Source organism: Lissotriton vulgaris, chromosome 2_1, assembly GCF_964263255.1.
Source record: "Lissotriton vulgaris chromosome 2_1, aLisVul1.2, whole genome shotgun sequence".
Lineage (NCBI taxonomy): Eukaryota > Metazoa > Chordata > Amphibia > Caudata > Salamandridae > Lissotriton > Lissotriton vulgaris.
In genome coordinates, this window is record NC_141687.1 from 1,789,908,249 (window position 1) to 1,789,933,286 (window position 25,038).

General features: G+C 45.6%; 1 long non-coding RNA gene across 3 annotated transcripts in view; it reads right to left on the reverse strand.

The window, feature by feature from the left end:
- Window positions 1–10,901: 10,901 nt before the first annotated feature.
- Window positions 10,902–25,038, reverse strand: part of LOC147733278 (uncharacterized) — a 30,958-nt gene continuing 16,821 nt past the window's right edge. For 2 of the 3 annotated variants that reach the window (XR_015308713.1, XR_015308714.1), the window contains exons 2-4: window positions 13,297–13,509; window positions 13,017–13,152; window positions 10,902–11,825 (exon numbers count right to left, since the gene is read on the reverse strand). This is a non-coding gene — a long non-coding RNA (uncharacterized LOC147733278). The remainder of the gene's footprint in view (window positions 11,826–13,016; window positions 13,153–13,296; window positions 13,510–25,038) is intronic. The other variant, XR_015308712.1, reaches the window with a different exon arrangement.

Below are 25,038 nucleotides of genomic sequence, written 5' to 3' on the forward strand. Positions count from 1 at the left end.
TATCACTGCATTGATAGGCCTTAATTAGCAGTGATAGTTTTCAAACGTGATCTTGGAAACATTCATGCCACCCCGTCTGAAAACAATGCCATTAGTGAACCAAGAGGCTAGTCACTTGTCATGTGGGACTTGTGTGTAGCCTTGGTGCTTATACAATTGGTACATTATAGTTTATTAAATAAAACACAAGAGATGGTTTTGTATAGCACATTTCCTGAACTCGTTTATTTCAAGGGGCTTTCATATGTGGTAATGAAGAAAAAGGAAGCAAAGTGAAATGAACCAATTGCCTAGCATCACACAATTTGCTCAAGTGGAGAAGCCAGGGCTGATACCAGGTTTTCTGGTTTCACATTTTGCAACTCAGCCACCAGATGAGTTTCTCTTTCTCTTTCTACATTAGAAGTTAATGCTTTGACTAATTCTTGGTGCATGAGAATAGAGCTTTGGTGGCAGACAGAAGTCACGTGAAGTCTCGGTTTGTTGTCCACACCATGCATCTGCTTCACATCCCCCTACTCCCACCTTTCATCATCCCGCCCTCACCCTGCTGGCATAGGTGTGGCCCTCTGGCATGTCACAGGCAGTACTTTGTGGCTCCTGGGGAAATGTTTGTGAGTACTTACAGTTTAGAACATTACTTGTTATCAGTGATTTCATTCTTTTGGGTGTTCTGAAATTGTTCTTTGTCTAGAGTATCATCCTTTCTAACCACAATCCTGGGCATGTCTTGTTGCCTCTCCGTTTGTGCTGCCAACATTTTCCAGAAGCTCATGTTCTTCTGGTAGTATTGCCAAGGGATCAATTCTATTCTTGGCACCTGCCGCACTTGGCTGCTCCATTAAAGAATGGCACCTCTATAAGCATGGACCCTTGCGATCATGGCCCTTGGCTAAGCTCCAAGCTGTGGTGCAAGCAGCCTATGAAACAGTTTTTTTTAGAAGAATGCCCTCAGGCTGTTCGTTTGAGTGTCGAAATATATATTTTTCTCTTGAAAGGGGTCCTACGAGGCCTCTTGGCGCATTCAGGAAACCTTCAACTCTTTCTGCTAACATACTGGAGCACTGATACCTAGACACCTTTGTTTGTATGTAGGCCTCCGTATCACCCTTAAAAAGCCCAATCACTTCTTCAGTTTCTGCTATTTTCCTCAAGACTCCTTACAAGAGATTAATATTACTGACAATGGTGTCTGTTTTGTTATCTTGGGCTGTCCTGGATTCTGCTATTGCATTCACTATTGTTGCTTGTTATTCTGCTGTCAAGTCCTACAGCCAAACTCAAGGTTATGGTATCTATACCGACTTCCATCCTTTCACAACTGCAGTACATCGGTTAACTTAATTACTTTCTGTCGGCGTGACGATCTTGTATTTTACCCATTTCGAGTTCTTACATCCTCCACTCTGCAGCTAGATTGCACGGCACTTTGCATTTGAATATATGACTGTACTGCTACTTTATGCTCTCAGCTGGTGTACCAGCTCCAGTCTTCAGTAACATTGAAATAATGCTGTATCTAAACACAGACTGAGGCAGAAAATAGGCCCAGGGACCAAATTAAATGTCGTCCCCATTAGCGAATCAGAGCAAAAAAATTGTCCATATTCTAAAAATCTGGGCAGTTTTAATGTTTAAAGACATACTGAGTGGGTGATTTGCAAGATATGGGAGACTGCATGCATTTGTGATTAATGCATCAAAGTTTTTATTAGTATCAGGGAAATCAACAGAAAAAACTGTCACACCTGTCCCTAAAATTGGTCTACAAACAGCCACAAAAAACAGTCCACACTCTGACCTGTCAGAGCAGTACTTCCGGCACTGCCTGACTGCCCAATGTGGCAGTCTGACCTAACTTCTCTGGCGCCGGTTGTGTGGGAACCAGTGTCGACACTAAAGGGACCGGTGCAGATTGTGGCATCAGAGTGGAATTTGGCACCGAAGTTCGTTGGGAACCCCAGAAATGTTCGAGGAGCATGGACAGTGCAGAGGCAGGATCCGCCGGCAGTTACCCGACTGAAGTCCTTTGCGGTTACTGGGGGCCCAAAGGCACCCCAGAGGGAATCAGAAGAGTGGCAAGATGCGCAACATGGGTTCTCTAAAGGACGCGATTGCGGATGACCAAGGGAACACTGGGTGCATTGGGGTCAATTCCAGATTTGACTCCTTGATGGGAAATTGGGAGTAAGATGGTGTGGCACCCCAAGTCAACAAGCTTTGGCATAGCCAATAGGTCTTGCTTTTGGGACCTTATAAGTGTTTTGACAGAGCTATTGGCTTTTTTTAATGTCTTTAAGCTGTGTTGTTGAGCTTTGTGAATGTTGTGCAGCATGTTGAAAAGTTATATTAAAAAAAGTGTTATAACCATTTTTATCACCCTATATATAACCAAGAAACTTTATGTACAACTGAACGACCCTAATAAAAACAGAAATAACACAAAAAAATGTATTCTAATTTTTTGTCCAATTAATGCTGGCAACTTTCCTCAGCCTGTTCTAATGCTAATTTGTTATCGTTTATTTGTTATGGGGGAGGAGGACATAAACAACTGGAGGGTGGAGGTTGGGAAATAGTACCTTAATTACAATAGGAGCAGTGGAGTGACACTAGGGGAGAATCAACAGAAGCCAGATTACAAGGGCAGACTGAGGTGGTGCGGAGTGATACTGATGTGGTGGTGACAGGTGATCCTAAATGATACTGAGGTGATGCTGAAGTGGTGGTGTGCTGGTTCAGTGGTGATGCTCAGGGCATGCTGAATGATACTTAGGTGGTATGGAGTTGCTGAGTGATGCTTTGGTGATGACACATGCTGAGGTGGTGGAGCTGAACTGGTGATCAGGTGATGCTAAATGATGCGGAGTTGGTTCTGCGCTGAGGTGGTGCTGCACTGATGCTGAAGTGATGCTACGTTGGTTCTTAATTGCTGCTGAGGTGGGGCTACGCAGGTGCAGAGGTGGGGCTGCGCTGGTGGTGGTGCAATGATGTAGAGGTGGTACTGCGCTAATGCCGAGATGGTGCTGTGCTGATAATGAGATGGTGCTGCCCTGGTGGTGGTGCACGGATGAGAAACTGGTACTGTGCTGATGGTGCTGTGCTGTTGCGGTGCTCAGGTGGTGCTGTGGTAGTGCTCAAGTGGTGCTGAGTGGTGCTGAGTAACACTGTGGTGATGCTGAGTGATACTTTGGTGGTGCTGTGCTGGTGTTTAAGGGGTACTTAGTAATGCAGAGCGGGTGCTGGGCTGCTGCACTGGTGCTGCTGTGCTAATCCTAAAGTGGTGCTGTATTGGTGATGAGGTGCTGCTGAGTTGGTGCTGTGCTAATTCTGTGCTGGGCTGAGTTGGTGCTGTATTGATGCTATGCTGAGGCGGTGCTTCACTGGTGCTTAAATGGTACTTAGTGATACTGAGGTGGAGCCGTGTGATGCTAAGGTGGTGCTAAGTGATGCAGCGGATGTGCTGAGGTGGTGCTGGGATGGTGCTGAGTGATGCTAGGGTGGTGCTGAGTTAGGGTGATACTGAGTGATGCTAGGGTGGTACGGAGTCATGCTAGGGTGGTACGGAGTGATGCTAGGGTGGTACGAAGTGATGCTAGGGTGGTACGGAGTGATGCTAGGGTGGTACGGAGTGATGCTAGGGTGGTGCTGAGAAATGCAGAGGTAGTGCTGAGTGATGCTTTTGTGATATTCAGGTGATGCTGTGCTGCTGATGCGTTGGTGCTGAGTTGCGGATGAGGTGGCGCTGTGCTGATGCTGTGTTGGGGCTGCAATGGTGCTGCACAGGAAATGGTGCACTGATACGGAGGTAGTGTTGTGCTGAGGTGATGATGTTGAGTGATGCTTAGGTAATGCTGCGCTGGTGCTGAGGTGGTGCAGAGTGATGCTGTGGTGGCACTGAGTGATGCTGTGCTGGTGCTGTGCTGAGGCTGCGGTGGTGGTGCCACACAGATGCTGAGGTAGTGCAGTGGTGCTGCACTGCAGCAGAGCTGGTGTTGAGGTGGTTTGCTGGTGGTCTGCGCTGGTTCTGAGGTGGTGCAGCGCTTGGGCTGAGTGACTTGGTGAGATAAACACCCAAATTATACCTTAGATCGGTAAAAAAAAGAACCAAATATGACCCCGAATATGACCCCAAATGCCAATCTGTGGGACGGTACTAGTCAACCACTGGCTCACGAGAGATGAGCTCCAGCTGTCCTACATCTGCCCTTGGGCCAGGGACCAGCCAAAACTAGATAAAAAACAACATTCTCCTGCACTTCTTCCACAGGGTGAAGGATGGGCACAACACGAGCTCTCTGACTTTTCAGAAAACAATACACAGGATTGCTATACTTATGAAAACCAAGCATTTTCGTTCTTTCCCTGGTCTAGAAAACAGACACCATGCACTTTCAAACATTCTGTCAAATTAGAGGTCAAATTAACTCAGGCACTCTAAGAGACAAGACTGCCAGAGAAAAGAAGTGGTCATTCACTCCTGCAGCCAATGCGAATAGTTTCTCTAGCCATCTCATCAAATCACATCTTGCACTCTCATTTATACATTCTTCTGTCCGTCTGTCTATGTAAGCAACAGCCACCACGTTCTCTAAATTCTGTGCAGAAATTCTTAACTTTAGAAGTGCACGGAATCACTTGGAAATCTGATCAAACCCGTTTACCAGCTGTAAAATACCTTACACCTACAGGCGACACTCATCTGCATATAACAAAGGCCCATTCACACACTAAACTAACCCTCACTATGTAGCCAGCAAGATAAAAAGCGAAAACATTATTTTAACAACATGTTATCCTGGCCACTACACCCTTTATCTGGTTATAAATTAGACCAAAATATTCATTGGATCTTCTGCTTAGCCAATTAGTACGTCACGGAGCGCTTTGAGGCATCACATTTATCAAGAAGTGTTTGCATTTCTAAATTTGCCAACATCACGCGCAAATCACTTACAGAAGAATATAAAATATTTAGAGGTTTTCGTGATAGGGGAGCTGAAGCCTTAAGTTGCGAGCACTGCAGAGCCAACTGTCACACTTCAGTGCCAAACAAGACCACGGGTATAGTTATCGGCGATACAGCACGTGTAGTGGTACCGGGACCCGGCACGCTAATTGTTTTATTTCACAACCCAAATACCAGTCTTGGAGTGCATGAGCCTTGCTTTCCCTGGGGCCCATGGAACGTATTGTAGAGTTGGCAGTCTAGTGTTCACGCTTCGTGAGGACGTAGCGTGAACGGCGGCAATTTTGGGTCGCGCGCGATTTCGGCGCCGGAGCAGGCGTAGAGAGCAGCAAGCTCGGCGCTCTTCGTAGGACATACATTATTTAAATAAATAGCGGTTCCAACACATATTGTGTCCTATCATTATTGAGGGGGAGCTCAACCTCAACAGTGGCGACGAGGCTGGGAAGTAAGGGTAACCCACAGGAGCACCAGGAGAGGACACCCAGACAGCAGCACAAGAACAGCACAACAGGAGGAAGCCCAGACGACTATGGAGAGCGCGGCAGGTCTCACCAGCATCACAGAAGATCAAAGAGTCCAGGTACAAGGGCACCACTCACCCAGGACTGAGAGGGAGGAATCAGCATAACCAGGAAGGGTGAGGTGGCAGGGAGACAGTCACCCACGTCCCAACAGACACCAGGAAAGCACGCAGGGGTGCAACACTGCAAAGAGGGAGCCCAACAGGACAGGAGCACTGGCGGAGTCAAGGAGCAGTGATAGAGGAGACGCAGGGAATCCCCAACTCCAATCAGAACAGGGAGAGGAGAGCAGTGCACCAGGCCCCAAGAGCCCAAATACAGCGCCGAAAAGCGCGAAACCATGTGCGCGCAGACATCCTCAGCGACGGCTCCAATTCCATTCCTGCCCAAGCCGGGAGAACCCCTAATGAAGTGGGATGATTGGAGAGACTACATTCTAAATTACATTGAGGTCCTGGAAGATGAAAACGAGGAGGCGTTCACTAGTAAAAGGAAAAGAAGGATTTTACTACACAACCTAGGTCCAGAAGGGATCAGAGTATTTAAGAACCTAGTACCCAAGCCTCATCAAGATGCAGATGACGATGTCTTCGCTCACGCAATTGAAGAACTCAACGAGCACTACCGGCCAGCAGTGTGTGTGTGTGTCAATAGACCGCTACAAATTTCAGCAGCGGAAACAAGAAAATGCAGAATCAATTGACGAGTACGTGGCAGCGTTAAAAAGGTTAGCGACGACGTGCAAATATGGCGCGCTCCATGACGAGTTCATCAAGGACCAAATTGTAATGCACACGACAAATAAAACAGTACAGGACAAACTATGGGCGAGTGGAGACGCCACATTGAAGGAAGTGATTGCGATAGTTACAAAGGCGGAATTGGCGAAGAGATGCGCAGACACAGCTAAGAGAACCAGCGGTAATGCCAATGGTAAATAAGGTGGATGAGGAAGAGCCCAAAGGAGGGTACAAGAACATGAGAACGACCTACAGAGGACCCAACAAGTGGCTGGGGAAGACAGGACCACAAGGGAAGCAGACGAAAGGCACTAGGAATCCCTGCTACCGTTGCAGCAGTTCAGATCACGAAGCGCACGACAAGAGATGCCCGGCGTTCCGTGCCAAGTGCATGTTTTGCGGCATAATGGGGCACTACGAGAAGGTATGTCAAGAGGAAGAGGACACGGTGCTATGTATAGAGGATCAGGTGCTAGGAGTGGACATCCGAAGGTCGAACAAACCGCTACTCGACATGCTAATAGGCGAAGTGAAGAGGAGCATCGTGGCGGACTCAGGATCGCCATTCACGATAGTCCAGAGAGCAGTCTGGACTGAGAAATTCATGCCTCATTTGGGTCCAAGGTTAGAACCGGCAGACATAAGACCTGTCTCGTACACGGGAGATCGTATCCCAATGGTGGGGTATCGACTTTTGAAATTAGAGTTCAGTGGACGGAGTGCCGATTGCAAGCTATATGTGGCAGAAAAGGGCCTGTCCATTCTAGGTTGGATGGATCAAGGATACCTGGGCATCAAGCTGGACCCCGGAGGAGCAGTACAGGTACTGATGACAGCGCCGGAACAATGGCCGGACTTAGAAAAATTGAAAAGAGACTTCCCGAGGGGGTTTGGTGGAAAGGTCGGGAAGCTGGAAAGATTTACGCACAAGATCGTCCTCAAGATGGATGCCACACCGGTATCACACAAAGTGCAGAACATACCCATTGTAGTGAGGGAAGCAGTGCAACATGAACTGCGGGAGCTGGAAAGGAATGGGATCATCGAACCCATAACGTGCGCGGAGTGGCTAGCGCCCCTGGTGGTAGTAATGAAGCCCAATGGCAAGGTCCAGTTGTGCGTGGACCTACGTGCACTGAACAAAAGCATTGTGGTGGAAAAGTTCTTGTTACCCCGCACCGAGGAAATGTTAGCTAAAACTAAGGGTATAAAATGGTATTCCACCATTGACCTAACGTCGGCGTACCACCAGATAGCGCTACATCCGGAGAGCAGGAAGTTGACGTCATTTATAACTCCCTTCGAATGTTAGCAATTCTGCAGAATGCCTTTTGGACTTGCCTCGGCAGTGGCCATCTTCCAGAAACTCATGCACCGCCTCTTCAAAGACATGGAAGGTATCCAATACTTCCAAGATGATATCCTGGTGATGGGTAGAGACCGGCGGGACCATGACACCAAGTTGGCCAGAGTACTGAGAGTACTGGAAGATAAAGGCCTAAACTCAGAGTGAGAAAAGTGCCATCTAGGGATAGCTTTAGTCACCTATCTAGGACATGAAATTGGAGAACAAGGCATCACACCAAAGAAGGAGAATGTGAAAGCAATATGTGACGCTCCACCCCCCTCCAGCAAGGAAGAAGTCAGGTCCTTTCTAGGGATGGCTGAGTACTACAACAAGTTCGTACAGCACTTTGCCACCAAGACTCACCACATGAGGCAACTCACGAGAGAGAAGACAGCGTTTGCATGGACGGAAGAGGCGCAGAAGGAGTTTGAATGCATCAAGAGGGATGTTGTTCAGGCCATACCCCTCCAGGGGTACGATCCACAAGATCAAACGGTGCTGACGACGGACGCCAGCGACAAAGGGCTGGGAGCAGTCCTAATGCAAGACAGGGGTAGCGGAATAATGGACATTGAGCTTCGCATCCAGAGCCCTGACAGACACAGAAAAAAAGTTTAGTGTCATCGAAGAAGAAATGCTTGCAGTAGTGTGGGCCATGGGCAGGTTTCGCCAGTTCTTATGGGGCACGAGGTTCCAACTTAAAACGGACCACAAACCATTGGTGAGAGTGCTCATGTCCAGTGGGCATGCGAGTGCCACTCCCAGAATTGCCGAAATGACCCTTAAACTATTGGAGTATCGCTACGATGTGGAGTACATCCCGGGGAGCAGGAACAAGGTGGCAGACTACCTGAGCAGGGCTGCAGCAATGGAAATAGCCAACGATGAAAAGGAAGGGAGTGAAGAGATGGTGGCATTGATGGAAGACCCGGAGAAAGTAATAAGCAATCAAAAATGGAAGGAAGCATACAAGGAGGACATGAACATCCAAGAGTTGATGGAACACATAGTGGGAGGATGGCCCGAAAAAAGGCACTTGCGAGGAAACTTGAGGAAATACTACGAAGTGAGAGAAGAACTGTCCCTGGACGACAAGGGAGTGCTCATAAACAGAGGCGATAAAGTGGTACCCCCAGATGGGCTAATTCCAAGGCTACTAGCAATACTTCATGAGGGCCATCTAGGCATTGGGAAAACTAAACGGAGGGCCAAACAAGGATACTGGTGGCCAGGCATGGACATACAAACGGAACGACATGTAAGAGAGTGTGACCAATGCCAGCGTGCAGATAAGACGATGATACCATTGAGGCCGGCCTTAGGAAAATTCGCCGCCCCGAAGATTCCATGGGAGGAACTCTCCATTGACATTCTAGGACCAATATTAGACGACCAAGGAACCCCGAAATATCTGTGTGTCATAGTGGACAGGTACTCTAAACGGCCTGAAGTTCACATCCAAGAATAGATGGATACGGAGGCCATACTTAAGTTCCTCACATCGACCTTCCTCAGGGAGGGTATTCCCAAGTCCATATTGAGTGACAACGGTCCTCAATTCACATCAGAAAAATGGCTCAAATATATGGAATGGGATCACCTCCAAACACACGTCAGTATATAACCCCGCTGGGAATGGACAAGTGGAACGATTCAATAGAGTACTAATGGGGTCCATCCAGGCAGCCATCATGATAGGAAAGGACTGGGAAAAAGATTTTACACATGATTTGGGCCTACCGCATCACACCCACAAGTACGGGGTACAGCCCCTTCCAGATCCTCAGATGCAGAGATCTCCTCACTAAAGACAATTTGGCATAAAAAGAAAAAAAGGTTACAAGCACATGGTCTCCTGCCGTAGTACAGAAAAATCTGGAAAAAGCCCAAACCATATATACAGACCATTATAACAAAAGAAAAAATGTAAAGGACACGTCTTTGGAAGAAGGAGAATGGGTGAGGGTTAAGCTGGAGGTGTTACAGAAAAAGAGTGACAGTAAATACAGCTGACCCCTACAAGTAAAAGAAGTATATGACCGAGCAGCGTTGCTCAGTAATGGGAATGTGTGGTCCCAGGATCGCATGGCTCGATGCAACAAGATCATCCAATAGACTCCTGAAGATCGGGAACAGGAGGCGACAGATCAGAGTACATCAGAGAATGAGCACACCACCCTGGAAGGAGACATGGCAGGCGCAGAACCAGAGTTGGAGCAAGGAGGCAGCGGAACTCCCAGAGCAGAGATACTGAGTCGAGAGAGGGGAGAGCCGTCCTGCAGAGAGAGCCTGGGTACCCAAGAAGGTAGAGAGAAGGGGTCCACAGTGGCCAGCGGGAGAGAAGTGACGTCCACCCCGGTAAGACGCACGAGGGGGTGGCCGATTGATTGTAAGACCTTCCAGGTTCCGAGACTACGAGATGGGTGGAGGACAGTAACACTCCCCAAGAATGTTTCTTCACATGTGATACAAAAAGGGGGAGATATGTAGAGTTGGCAGTCTAGTGTTCACGCTACGTGAGGCCGTAGCGTGAACGGCGGCCATTTAGGGTCATGCGCGAGTAGCGCCATTTCGGCGCCCGAGCTGGCGTAAAGAGCAGCAAGCTTGGCGCTCTTCGTAGGACATACATTATTTAAATAAATAGTGGTTCCAACACATATCGTGTCCTGTCATCATTGAGGGGAAGCTCAACCTCAACACATATGCCAGGTCACTGAAAGAGAAGGGGGGGCTAGTGCTATGACCCACATTCTCCCACGCCGGTGTCATTTAATGCAGACACGCAGCCTGTGCAGTGAAGGTGCGTCTGGGTGACAAGACGGGCATGGTGTTTGTATCACCCTTCCTGGCAGTGGCTGGGAAGGTATTTCTCCACCAGTGCCTTGTAAAATGCCTGCTGCTGTAGACCTGCAGGATGTCTCTGAAAACACACCGTTCCGGTGCAAAGTAAACAGAGGTTCATTTACATACATAATGTAATAAAGGGTGATGTGCTCAAGTCTGACAAGAAATGGGTTTCAACACTGCCATTCTCCGGATATTTCACTCAAATCCCTCTTGGTTAAAGGGCCCTGCATTATACAAGCCTATGGTTGACTGAAAACCCCGGAAGGAAGAAAATGACAGGACTCGGCTGGCGCAAAAGGGTGGAGCTTGCGGAAACATCAGCCAACCGGTTACAACGGAAAACGATGTTCAAGCAGCTTTCAAGACTAGTTTTAAATATATTGCTCAAAAATCACAGATGAACCGATGAATCAAAAAAAAAAGGCAAAAACATTCTACAAAATAATTAATATTCAGAAAACATAAATTGCAGATTTTCAGGAGGTAAGTTTAATCAGGTCGATCCAAGCAGAGGATGAGGGGGGGAAACATTTCTGAACAATGTGCTGCGAACCAAAACAGACCTGGTTCACAGAAACTGCCTCCAAAAGTGCTCATTATATAGCACTTGGAGACCTTGGCTTACGGAAGAAAAGCTCCCCTTAGAGAGACTCGCAGGCTCGGTTGCTTCTAGCTGAAACAGCAAAAACAATAGTTGATGGACAGAATGCAGATCAATGTCAAACATTCACCCCAGTACAGAGATCTGGGCCTAAATCCATTGTTCTGTTGCTCACCATGCCATTCCAGTTTGAACTCAGCCATATGCAAATCAGTCTTGACCCTGTGCCAAATGGGAACAGTCCAGCCCGAACTGCCAAGCCAGGTCCTCCCTGGACTGGAAACGAGCATCCTAGGGCTGGTTTCGGGCTTTCAGCCCTCATCAGACAGGTTAGCTTGATTCCAGTGGCATGGAGAGCATGGGACTCTCCTCTGAGCATACCCGTCCCACTCAGGGTGACAAATGTAAAAACAACAGTTGGAGTCAAGCTATCCTGGCTGATGACGGCTGATAGCCAGAAACCGGTCCTAGGATGCTTGATTCCGGTCCAGGGAAGACATGGCTTGGCAGTTCGGGCTAGACTGTACCCATGAGGCACAGGGTCAAGACTGATTTGCATATGGCCATGTCTGAACTGAAACACATACCTGATCGCAAAAGGGCTCAGGTTACCATAAAATAGAATAGTAAAAGCAGGCAAGAACTGTTCAATAAAAAAAACAACACTTTGCTGCTAGATTTGCTGGATTCTTCAGTTCTCTTCTGACAAGGCAGGTCTTTATGGCAAGTTTTCATTGCATCTTTTTGATGTTCATGGTTTACCAGCTTTTGGCCTTCTACACAGATTTCATAAACTCTGAAAGATAACAAAAACATTTATTAGGATCTTTTGTCAAAGAGGGTGTTGCCTTCAAAATGGAATAAGACCATAAGCTTCCAACAGTTTGCTTATGGTGAGTAGTCACTGGTGCACAGGTGATATTAGGTCATTGGTCATGCTGGAGGTGAAGAAAGAACGTTTCCATTTCTGAACTGTGATAGAGAATGAAGCAGTTTCAGAAGATCAATCTTCTAGTTATGAAGGTGTAGCCAAATATGGTCAGTCTGCAAAGCGAACTAGTTCACTTTTTGATCGCCTGCTCATCAAAAAAGGAAAGAACACCTTCCTAGCTGTGCCCTACAGGGACCCAACTGTTAGACAGGATAACGTATTCAGAGACTGTGTTCAATTAGTTAAGGACTGCTCTGCCAACAAATATCTGGTCCCCAAAAGGATCTTACACCCAAGTTGTAAACAGGCCTGCTTATCTACAGATTGCAAGTGGTGCTCAAGAGCCTGGTAATGCTTCAAGTGGTGTGTGCAATCAGTGCAGTGAGCAGTCATCAGATTTCATGTTAGAGCTCTTTCCCTGGGACCAGAGCAGACCTGCTCATTCTAATTTGGAGACAGTTAAGAATGAAAAGGCAATACAAAACAGCAACAACAGAATCTGTATGTGCTCATTGGACATGCTATGAAACCACATGTAACAAAATGCGTTGTGATAATTATTAAGTGAACTACTTTATTAAACATCAACCTTTTCTTTAAATCAAGGGTAGCAGTTCCATCATGATCCTTGGCAACACCTCTTCTACTTTTTTGGGGGGTAAAAATATATCTCACTTAAAAAAGTGAGGAGGAAATGTGCACTGTCCCAACCATACATGGCCTTTTCCAACAGCTTGTGCAGTTCTCTCTTTGGGAAAAGGTAATTTTTGTATCAGGAAGGATCAATCGAATCTTTGATCATCTCCTGCACATCAGCCTACACATGGTCCCACTACGTATTAACACATGCCATCATACTATTATTAACATAATGTAACATATATAGTGGTATTCTGTGTAAAGTAATCGGACATCTAGGCATAACTCACATAACAGTGACAAAGATTATGTTTATAAATCCATAAAAATGAAGTAGATATGTATGAAATATATCCACAATACTTTCAGATTGTAACAGATATAATATACCAAAAGAGGAAAAACAAAGCAACTCACCCTTTGTATTGCAAATGATCCATTGAATATTTTTGATGATGTGGATATTTTGTAGGATGTTTGACCTTGTCAATGCAGACTGCTGGCAGCAAACGATTTTCAGTCATCTTCTTTCAGCATGTGCCACATACCTGAGCTATAATGGAAACAAACAATTTCAAGTGAGCAGATATGGGAAACCCAAGTGGAGGGCAGAAAAAATTATGGATTTAGGTATTGCGAGATATACATCTCAGAAAATGAGTTGTCATCTATCTGGTCAAAACAGAATATCCTTTACCTTTTAGGCAGTCAATCTCAGATTGTACACCTCTATTTTGCTCGTAAAAGTATTCACTCTTTTTTTATACAGGTAGAGATGGAATCAGAGGAATAGGTGTTCTCTTCATTAATGATTGACATGTCATACATAATTTCATTGGGGAGCAAGCACCTTTATCCCAGTGTGAAATTATGCACTTTGAGTTATCAAACGATTATATAATTCCCTGTCCTGAAACAAAAACAAGAGAAACCAGTGAACTTAAAATCCCTCCTGTGCAACTGTTAATAATATACCTCTTTTCTTTTGTTCATTCAAATTTTTTAAAAGTTATGTTAAAAGGGCTTTTTAGTCAAAACAATTAATTAACTACATTATTTCTGTATTACAAGAAAGGATTAAGTCTTAAAAAAAAAGGATGCCTTCGTCATCATGCAAAGTAGAATAGGAGTGCAGGCTTATTCTATGCAATTCCGTATAATTATGCAATTATAAATCTCAGCTTACATGATGGCCGCCACACTCACTGCTTGTGAACTGGTCTTGAAGACGAGCAGGATGGTGCATATCAGTGATCATTGCACCAGCATAAACTTCACTGTAGGGCAGGTCATTTGATGATGAACACAGCCATATTGAAGTGTCGAAACACTGACCGGCATAGTCAAACTGCATTTTGGAATCGGTTTTGAAGTACTACAAAATGCTATTCACAAACCCATGTGCAGGGTTTACGCCTCTCCTATACTTTTCTGTGCAGAACTCGACTCCTCCTACAAAAACCCTCATCTGACTGCAGACTCTCTGCATGCACAAGTATACATATTAGTAGTAAACGTGTGCGGGACAGAGGAGAGTGGTTGGAAAATGAGAAATACTACTGGGGGTGGAATAGAAGAACTAAGGAGGGGTTAAGGAAGAGGTTTAGACAGGGAAGTGTAACCCCCTTGTTTGACCCTGTAAGCACCGTACTGGATGTGAACATTGGTCAGTGGCACTGAGACACAATGTAAATTGTAGCTGTACTTGTTCCTGTTCCCATCATCAGGGATGCACTAATGGGCAAGTCCTGGCGCTTCTGACCTATCAAAATGCCTACTCCTGGGGAGAAAGATGAAAGCTGGTAAGCCATTTTAGCTTGGAGTGCAATGCCAATATTGATTTAAGTATTGTCAATTCACTGACTGGTATTTCTGACTCCAGTCTGTCCAGCGCTTTCTGCATGCAGCTTTGTAAAACTGATGAAGCTTGGAGTCATCTGTGCTCTCTTTAGGAATTTGTCATAAACCCGAGGTTAGAAAACAATTAATTGTATTTACAAATTAAGTTTCTAATAAATACACATCATAACCTATGTCCGGCATTGTCTAGCATTTAGGCATACATTTTTGAAATTTTCATTAGTCAAATTGCAACCGGACAGCAGACACCAAGGTAGCCACTATACATTGAAGGCAGCCATTGTACATTGAATCGATCACCTTCTTACAGAAATTAAAAGAGCATCATGTGAACAAAAGTGAGTAGCACACAACTAGAGGATAACACGCATTGGCAAAGCCAATAGGCTTTACCTACGAGAGAGCTCTTGGCTTTCGCAATGCATTTTAGCCATGTTGTGCACAAATGTGGCAGCTGCTCAGCATGGCTAAAAGTTGGTAGCGGGGTTGGGTAATATTGGGGTAGAGTGGACTGCAGGTAGAGATGGGTGGATAGGAGTAGGGTGGAGTGGAGATGGATAGATTGGAATGGAGTCGATATTGAAAGGGGAAGAGTGGGGTAGATTAGAGTACAGTATATTAGAATGGAGTGGGGTAGATTGCAGTGAGGTGGAATGGAACAAAGTGGGATGGACTGGAGCAAAGTGGGGTAGCGTGGAGTGGAGCTGGGGAGATTGAAGTGAGGTTGTTTGGGTACATTTGAGTAGAGTGTGGTTGATTGGAGTTGAGTGGTGTAAACTGAAGTAGACTGGGAATGTGGCAGATTGGAGTGGGGTAGAGTGGATTGCAGTGGGGTAGACTGGGGAAGAGTGGAGTGCAGTGGAGTGGGGTAGAGTGGAGTGGGGGAGTGGAGCTGGATGAATTGGAGTGGAATCAAGATTAGAGTGCAGTGAGGTAGAATGGAGTAGATTGGAGTGTAGAGGGATACATTAGGGTGGATAATATGCACAAAAAAGGCAGCAAGGGATGATTAAAGCCGCACTAACTTCATGGTAACTAAATGCTTAGTATAGATAATTATACTTGGTCCGGATGCCCACCTCCAGGATCTGCTGCCAGAAGACCCAAAATGTATAGCACAAGAAAACAAAGTACGGAGAGACAACCCAAAAGGAAAGATTATAATTAAGGCTCCCGGTTTTCAGTTTAAATTGATTTTTACATATAAATACAGACTGAAAACTTTTTTGTTTTTGTCTGTATATATATATATATATATATATATATATATATATATATATATATATATATATATATATATATATATATATATATATATATATATATATATATATATATATATACATCGGGAAAATACCAGCAAAACAAATGCTCCTCCTGCCTTTGTGCTCCTCTATAAAATCTGAGTCAGAGGTGCACAGGGGCGTCCAAAAGAAACGGGAACTGCTGCCCTGAATCTTCTCCAGAGACGGGAAAACTGGGAGCGCGGTGTCTGCAGAGACACACCAGCACCCCCCAAAGCGGTAGCTCACACAAGATAATGGCTGGAGCAGTGCAAGCAGCAGATGTCCATCCTCGGCCTGCGCGGCCTCCTTTCATATGCAAGCACCTGTACACAATGGAAACCCCCACACCTCCAGCTAAACCGGATGGCAGCAAAGCAATTACCAACCCCGTCTAATTCCTGCTCTTCCCACAAGTGGCAAGAAGAGCGCTGCTTCTGTGCACTGAACTTCACAATGTGCAAGGATCGTTTTGTGTCCGTTACAGCTGTGCCCCGAATTCCTGCGTACATGCCAACAATATAGATAGAAGATGAAAGTGGGGGATTTAAAAACAAAAAAAATTTGGGTGAATGCTTTCACTTTCATGCACAACAGACATATATCAGAGTTTCTGTAATAGCACTTCAAGCAGCCTATTTCAAAGGGTCTTCAATTTAAACGAGGCTTCACAGTTTTGCATCTTGGCGTGCATGTACATAGCACCTAGAAAGCTGGTATAGCGCCAGAGGCGTGTTTAATTGCTATCAATACGTCTCGTTACCTGGCGGGTTTTATCAAGGGTGTTCATTTTCTCGCTCAGGAAGCTTCAATTCTAAAAGAACGTAGATTTTCAAAAGGAAATAGATTCCATCCTCTGCCCCGTACTGCCTCCTTTAATATGCAAGCACCTGTCCGCAATGGAAACCCCCACACCTCCAGCTAAACCGGATGGTAGCAAAGCAATTATCAATACAGTCTTTTTCCTACTCTTCCCACAAACGGCAAGAACAGCGCTGCTTCTGTGCACTGAACTTCAGAATGTGCAAGGATCGTTTTGTGTCTGATACAGCTGTGCCTCGAATTCCTGCAGACATGCCAACAATATAGATAAGTGGGTGATTTAAAAAAAATGGGGTTAATTTATTTTCCCCATTGACCTCAATTGAAATCGAGGCAATGTCAGGCGGGAGACAACCAAAATAAAGGGCTTTTTTTACAACAAAAATAAATCGGGACTCTCACTCCTGACTCGGGTTTAAACTCTTATTAATGCACCTTATTTAGTATTTGATACTAAATGTGGCGGTCCAATAGTGTGCCAGTAAGTGCCAAAACAGGGTATTCAATCACTGCACAATGAGGCTAGTGCTCTCTTAAATGATAATAGTGCGTATTTCTGAAAAGGAGTGCATATCTCAATTAAAGTGAGTGTAACTTGAGTTTTCATACTTACCTTTATACCAGTAATGATATCTGTCAGAAGTGGTTTATTTATTTATTTTCACTTTTATATAGCGTTAACTCGAGCCGAAGGTATTGGCATGCTTTACATCAGCACCAGTTACAATGTAATGAAAAACAAGCATTTGCAATGCAATAGCTCTCGCATTTACGCGAGTTTGAGCTATTGACTTTGAAAATAACAAAGCTTTTTATTTTTGTTTCAGTTTTTAAAACCGAAATAAAAGGCATTGTCATTTAGAATGCCAATAGCTGAAACTCGTGTAAATGCGAGACCTATTGCTTGTTGTATGGTAGGGTGAAGGAGGTTGATGTGGTAGGGCAGGGGGGGGCAGAAATGCCTCCAACAACTATTAGCATAAAGTCTGGCTGCATCTCTCAGTGACTATACACGCTGTAGGGCAGTGAGGCTGAGTGAGAGGTGAGCAAGTCAGTTAGCATGACTTAAATTTTCTATTTAATGTTTATTTAAGTGCTACTTAAATAAAAACGAAAACAGAAATGGCTGTGCACCACCTGTGCGCTACATTTTCTCCATAGCGTCCACATCAAAGCACTATTCTCTACAGGATTCTTTAGATATTTTGGCGATTTACAATGCCTCGTGGGGTAGGTAATCTTCTAGTGCACACTAAGAGTGATCTGGTATTCTTCGAGCAGACACTCTCTGATGGCTGATTAAATGGGATTAAAAGAGGCAGTAATTTGTTGACATTTTGCAACACAGATGCGCAAATGAGACTTAGTCAAAGTCACAAATTCACACATATTTTCTTAGAGGACAGGGAAGACATTTTCCTCCCAATAAGCATAGGCTCCAATTAAAAAAAACAGCTATAACAACCTTTTGCAAGTGTGCATGTCAACTTAAATAAATGTGGAAAAATACTAGCTTTAGCGTTTTTTTTCTTGTGTCAAAAATAAATGATTATTATTATTATTATTATTATTATTTATTTTTGTAGAGCGCATAGTCACCCTGAGGTATCCCAGCGCTAGGAACCCTATCTCTTAAATTTAGCGGGACCGAGGGCAAAACAAAGTAAAACAAGCATTTACAATGCAACGGTTTCGTCTTTGGAAAAGCCAAAGCCCCACTCCTTGTGATTTTCACTTAATTGTCTGGCAACAGCTGCACAGTCAAGCAAGAACATAAAAAACTATTTATTAGATCATGACACCCTGTGTATTCCGTACTATTTGGGTAGATAAAATTCATTGAAAAGCAGCTGTGGAGCTTTGGGTTGAACAGAAGATTGTGCACTGACCAAATACCTGGAACAGGCTGTTCATTCCATCCTCGGCATGCTACCCTTAGGAATGTTCTGGCCTTAATTTGGACTTTTCCCAACCAGGGGTACTTGAAGCAGTCAGGAATTTTTGAAATTGTGGGAAATGGAGGAACAAAATTTCAGCTTCATTGTTATGTAGGCAGGCCTGATTGGATGTAAGATAAGACATGCAGTTGAAAGCCCAATTTCATATCCATGTTAAGCTTGCAAAGCATGGTGTGGATTACAACTAAATATTTAAACCTTCTCTACATAACTTTATAAAGTATAGACTCTAAACTTGTAGAATTCTCAGCTCTGTGTGATAGCACTATTAGGGCCCTCATTATGAGTACACACAAAATCTGCCTCAATTTTTCTCATCCTTGGAGTTACGCTATAGAGGGTTTTGGAAATTCTGGAGGTGATGAAAGGTCGGGCTATTACATCAGGGCTCCTTAGAAATTACCAGGGGAATCAGTAATTCTGGGTCCAATTCCCTGGTTATTGCTCATTTTACCCTGGATTCTCACACTGAGATTTTGGCAACAAAGCAGATCTCTTAATTCACATCCCACATAAATGTAGAGGCCTCTGATTATGAGGTCCAAGGTGCGGCATGAGTAGGTCTATTTCTTCCCAAATCACATTCTACATATCTTATTACATTTTGCTAGTTCAGCATGATTGGCCACGCTCAGTGGGCGCACTTAGTTCATGACTATTTTTCACCTGCCTTGTCTAAACCCGGGTTCTGCAGGCTGCCGTAATCCATAATCAACCGCAATTGGCTAGCTGGCACCAAAGCAGGGATTATAACTGTTGCAAAATGACTGCAAGCAGCAGTTTTCCCCACTTGCATTTTGGTAGAAAAGACCTGGAAAAAGCAAGCAGGGAAGAACAGAAATATGGTGAATTTTGTAGCTCAGATCGGGAGAAATGATATGGTAATGTCACATCACTTACAGTATCACCCATGGTTTGGCCTAGCTTGACCTTTGCCCTCCTGCCAGATTTGCATTCGACCAGCGTTCTCCTCAGCAGACATAAATTGAACACGGAGGGCAGAAGGGGCCCGAGCAGCATTTATGCAGGTGCATTTCATCAGAAGGCTTTACTACTACCTTGAGTGCTAAAACAGATGTTACCAAACCCCCACTGTTTCTCATTAACGCTGACAGCAGTTCCACGAGACCCTGATTAATATTTGCTGCATTCAAACACACAGCTAATATTTAATTAAGAGAACTGGGCTTTTCGAAGAATTCTCAGTAGCAACTTTCAACACTGCGCTGCAGTGTTCCTGCAGGTATGGGCTGGGGGATTCGAACTCCCTACAGGCCACCGTCTTCAGACTGCCCTTCAACGGTCATTAGATCTGTCGACTGCACGTGGCGCGAGGATCCCTTATAAAGCAATCCCTGGCAGACGTGAGGAGAACAAAAGATGGCAGGCAGTCAGACTCTGCTCAGTGCTCTGGCCTGGAATCTAATGAAAACCACATTTCAGCTCCCAAAATATGCCTTACGTGGCATTGCACGGAACTGCTCGCGAAGAAGTGGCTGAACAGAAAAGTAGAGAATAAAAGGGAGAACCTGAAAAATCATACATACCCTATGGATGAAAACTGTTTTCTGAACAAAAATAAATCGATACTAGTAGAAGCCGTGCATTTTCTAGCCTGCATTAAGTCTCGTAAGTGCCTGTCTCCGTAGTTTACGGTGGCAGCAGTTTTCATAAAACAAAAGGAAGTTTTTACGTAGCAAGCAATGGAATCAGCACAGCGTGTGCATCTCTATTGAGGATGTGTGGAATGAACATGCAGATAGATATAGATAGATAGATAGATAGATAAACAAAACACAGACACACTAGTACACAGATTGGTAAACAGAAACATGCGGTCTTTTACTCAAAGCAAACATAGAATGATAGACAGATGTATTGATACAAATACAGTCACACACATCAACACAGCTCCCATTTAACGTCACAACTACACCTGCCAACATTTGAAATAGCGGTATTTTGTTTCTTTTTTTTTACCACTCAAGTGGCATAACGTTTGCGAAATGAAGCCGCATCTACTGTAGTTAAAAAAAGCTAAGCCATCTCTTTCCTCGGGGCAGGAACACAAAGCTGCAGAAATGAAGTGCGCACATGCTGCTGCCGTTAACCTGCTGCTGGCGGGTGTCTCCGCTCCAGATACCACGCACTGCGGGGGGCGGGGAAGGTGCCTGCTGAATGACTTGGGCAGCAGGGGCTCGCGAGAGGCTCACGCGGCGCGGGACAGATTAACACCCGCAGTGCCCTCCCTGTGACGCAACGCCAGCGCCGAGCGGAAAAGAAAGTGAAATACCTGCTGCACCATCCTGCTCCCGCTCTCCTCCATAAACTTAGCAGATGCTCCAGTCCCCGGCCCCGCAGCATCTGCCCAAAGCGGGCATCAATTATGGACGAGGAGGTGTGCGCAGGGCGCGCGCGAGAGCCGGCGGGACGGGAGGGTGGAGGGGCGACACTGTCCCACGCGCTCGCGGGATCCGCTCGCCTCTCAGCCTGCCGGGCTCGAAGCCGAGGTCTCTGCTGTGAGAAAGGCGCTTACGACGTGAGTAAGCGCCGGCAGACGCAGGGCACACGGAAAACTGTTTAAAGGAAACCACGAACTCGTGTAAAGAAACGTAAACAAGTCAGGTCCCGGGCCGGCCAGCCAATCACAGCGCGGCCCGGGAATGACGTCACGGGGGTGTCCCGGGCCGGCAGCCAATCGCAGCGCGGCCCGGGACAAAGGGGCGGGGCTTAAAAAAAGCACCAGAAATGCCCCCGAATCGCGTTTTCGTGAGAAAGCGCGATTGACAGCCTCTGCCTCCCAATGGCTAGCCTCCATTTATGGAGCTAGCCAATTGGAAACAGAGGCTGTCCTAACCTCACTACTGAAAACAAAAGATTTCGACTGGGAGGGGCTTCGCCCCTCGCCGAAAGTCGAAACCTAAAAAAGGGGGGGTTGGGGGGGGACAGAAGATCAGTTAATGAGTGGAGAGGAGTCATTGGGGAAAAAGATGAGTCTTCAGTCGCTTCCTGAAGCGCAGGTATTGTGGTTCGAGCCGCAGGTCGCGGGGGAGCGAGTTCCAAAGGCGTGCAGTTTGTACTGAAAAACGTCTTCCTCCTGAGCGGGCTTTCTTGAATCTGGGGGTAGTGATGAAGTTTTCTGTGTCCGAACGAAGGGATCTGGTGGATTTGTAGGGAGTGATGAGTTTACTAAAATGTGGATAAGTACAGGTAAAATGACCAAAAAAGAAATATGGATAAATACAGACGGAAATGTGAAAAAAATAAATAACATAAAATCGGGGTCCCTAATTATACAGTTGCAATTCCACAGAATGAGATCAGTAGTCTTCGTGTGTGTGTTGCTTATTTTTTTTCTTCAAAATATTGAAGTATACGACAAACTCATGTGGCCAGAGCGTTTCACCCTGAATCGGGCTTCATCAGAGCTGCAAAGATTAACATAAAAACATCTTAAAATAAGACAAAAACACAAACAGAACACAGTCTCAAGCATAAAAACTAACACAAATGATGTATCCCAGAGACTGTTACACTGGGTTTGTACATGTTACTGAATTAATTTCACCAAACATTGGTTTCTTTACTGTTAGCTTACAGTTTATCCTGAAAGTTACACGGATAGTTACGTGTATTCTCATGATGAAAAGAGAGAAAAAACACAGAAAACCCAAAAAGCGTGTAAAACGAGGAGCAATACAGAATAGTGTTCATACCAAGAACCTTCAGACGAATCAATAAAAAGAAGAAGCAGAAAAAAACATTAAACAAAAAGCACAAATGTGTTTGCTACCAAGAAAGTAGGAGGCAAAATAACAATTCATAAAATCATTGTAGCTTCCCATATCACCAACACAATTGTATCAAGAGAAGAAGATTAGCAAATTTGCAAAGTAGAAAAGGAGATCAACTGGTTCCTTACCAGTATTTGCATACGGTGAGTAAAAGAGCATCAGCTTCTAAACAACCTTACAGCATGCTGCAAAGAGAATATGAATACAAATCGGTACCCCTCAGTCACAGTTTAGTCTCAGTGCTACTTAATAACTAGCATCCCAAAGTACCTCCATTTATAGGCACATAACGTATCCAGAAAATGATCAGATAAAAGCAGAAGCAACTGTGCGCAACCAAGTGGAATTTCACTTTAAACACCAGTACGCACAAATATCAGCCTGAGTTATAGAGCATAAACTTTATTGGAATAGGATTTAATGATTTCCCGCAATGTTTACAAGCCCTCGTTCCATGACATGCCTTGTTTTAGCCATTTGATGCTAGTTATTTAGTAGCACCGAGACTGAACTGTGCCGGAGGGGTACTGATTATATTCATATTTTCTTTGCAGCGTGCTATAACGTTGCTTAGAAGCTGGTGCTCTTTTACTCAATATATGCAAACACTGGTAAGGAACTGTGAGAAGTTGGCCTGACATATTCTGTCCACTATTCTAGTGGGCACCTTGCACCAGTCCAAACGGCCCTTATTGATGGTAGGTTAAAGACAACCTTTACAGAAAGCTATCCTAGTGGTAGGTGTGTATAGCAGCCTTCAGGCTAAGTCTTGCAGGAATTTAAAGCAGCTTGTTTAACAGTCTATAATCGTGAATGACCAAATGAAAGGAGAACCACAGCAGGTATATAAATATATATATATATATATATATATATATATATATATATATATTCGAAAAACAAAGGTTGCCCTTTAGAGGATGCCACCTACATCAGGATTACAGCACTCGGCGCTGCAGGCAGCAATATAGACAGCAGGCCGCCTCCCAACTCTTACAGCCAAACGCGTTTCGGGCTCCCATGAGCCCTTGATCACTGGCGAGAAAGAAAGCAGGATGCGGGAGGATGGAACATTTATTTGCATTCAGAGTCCCGCCCAGGTGGGCCAAAGGCATGCTGGAAATTGTAGTTCGAAGTGCTACCCTTTGACTCGCAGTTCCTTTTACCAAGTGGAAACCGCTCCTGCTCCTCTAATAAATAAATGTTTGTTCCTTGTCAGGAGAGAAGTGAAGGCAGCGCCGCTTCCAACTGCCACTGTGTTCCTGCGGCTCAGGCCCCTGATGTCCTAGAAGCACCTGTGGTAACAAGTGCCTGGGTCCGCTAATCAGCGTCAGGGCATCCTCGCGACCGGGCATGGCTGCAATTTATTCGAAAAACAAAGGTTGCCCTTTAGAGGATGCCACCTACATCAGGGTTACAGCACTCGGCGCTGCAGGCAGCAATATAGACAGCAGGCCGCCTCCCAACTCTTACAGCCAACCGCGTTTCGGGCTCCCATGAGCCCTTGATCACTGGCGAGAAAGAAAGCAGGATGCGGGAGGATGGAACATCATTTATTTGCATTCAGAGTCCCGCCCTGCGGCTCAGGCCCCTGATGTCCTAGAAGCACCTGTGGTAACAAGTGCCTGGGTCCGCTAATCAGCGTCAGGGCATCCTCGCGACCGGGCATGGCTGCAATTTATTCGAAAAACAAAAGGTTGCCCTTTAGAGGATGCCACCTACATCAGGGTTACAGCACTCGGCGCTGCAGGCAGCAATATAGACAGCAGGCCGCCTCCCAACTCTTACAGCCAACCGCGTTTCGGGCTCCCATGAGCCCTTGATCACTGGCGAGAAAGAAAGCAGGATGCGGGAGGATGGAACATTTATTTGCATTCAGAGTCCCGCCCAGGTGGGCCAAAGGCATGCTGGAAATTGTAGTTCGAAGTGCTGCCCTTTGACTCGCAGTTCCTTTTACCAAGTGGAAACCGCTCCTGCTCCTCTAATAAATAAATGTTTGTTCCTTGTCAGGAGAGAAGTGAAGGCAGCGCCGCTTCCAACTGCCACTGTGTTCCTGCGGCTCAGGCCCCTGATGTCCTAGAAGCACCTGTGGTAACAAGTGCCTGGGTCCGCTAATCAGCGTCAGGGCATCCTCGCGACCGGGCATGGCTGCAATTTATTCGAAAAACAAAGGTTGCCCTTTAGAGGATGCCACCTACATCAGGGTTACAGCACTCGGCGCTGCAGGCAGCAATATAGACAGCAGGCCGCCTCCCAACTCTTACAGCCAACCGCGTTTCGGGCTCCCATGAGCCCTTGATCACTGGCGAGAAAGAAAGCAGGATGCGGGAGGATGGAACATCATTTATTTGCATTCAGAGTCCCGCCCTGCGGCTCAGGCCCCTGATGTCCTAGAAGCACCTGTGGTAACAAGTGCCTGGGTCCGCTAATCAGCGTCAGGGCATCCTCGCGACCGGGCATGGCTGCAATTTATTCGAAAAACAAAAGGTTGCCCTTTAGAGGATGCCACCTACATCAGGGTTACAGCACTCGGCGCTGCAGGCAGCAATATAGACAGCAGGCCGCCTCCCAACTCTTACAGCCAACCGCGTTTCGGGCTCCCATGAGCCCTTGATCACTGGCGAGAAAGAAAGCAGGATGCGGGAGGATGGAACATCATTTATTTGCATTCAGAGTCCCGCCCTGCTTTCTTTCTCGCCAGTGATCAAGGGCTCATGGGAGC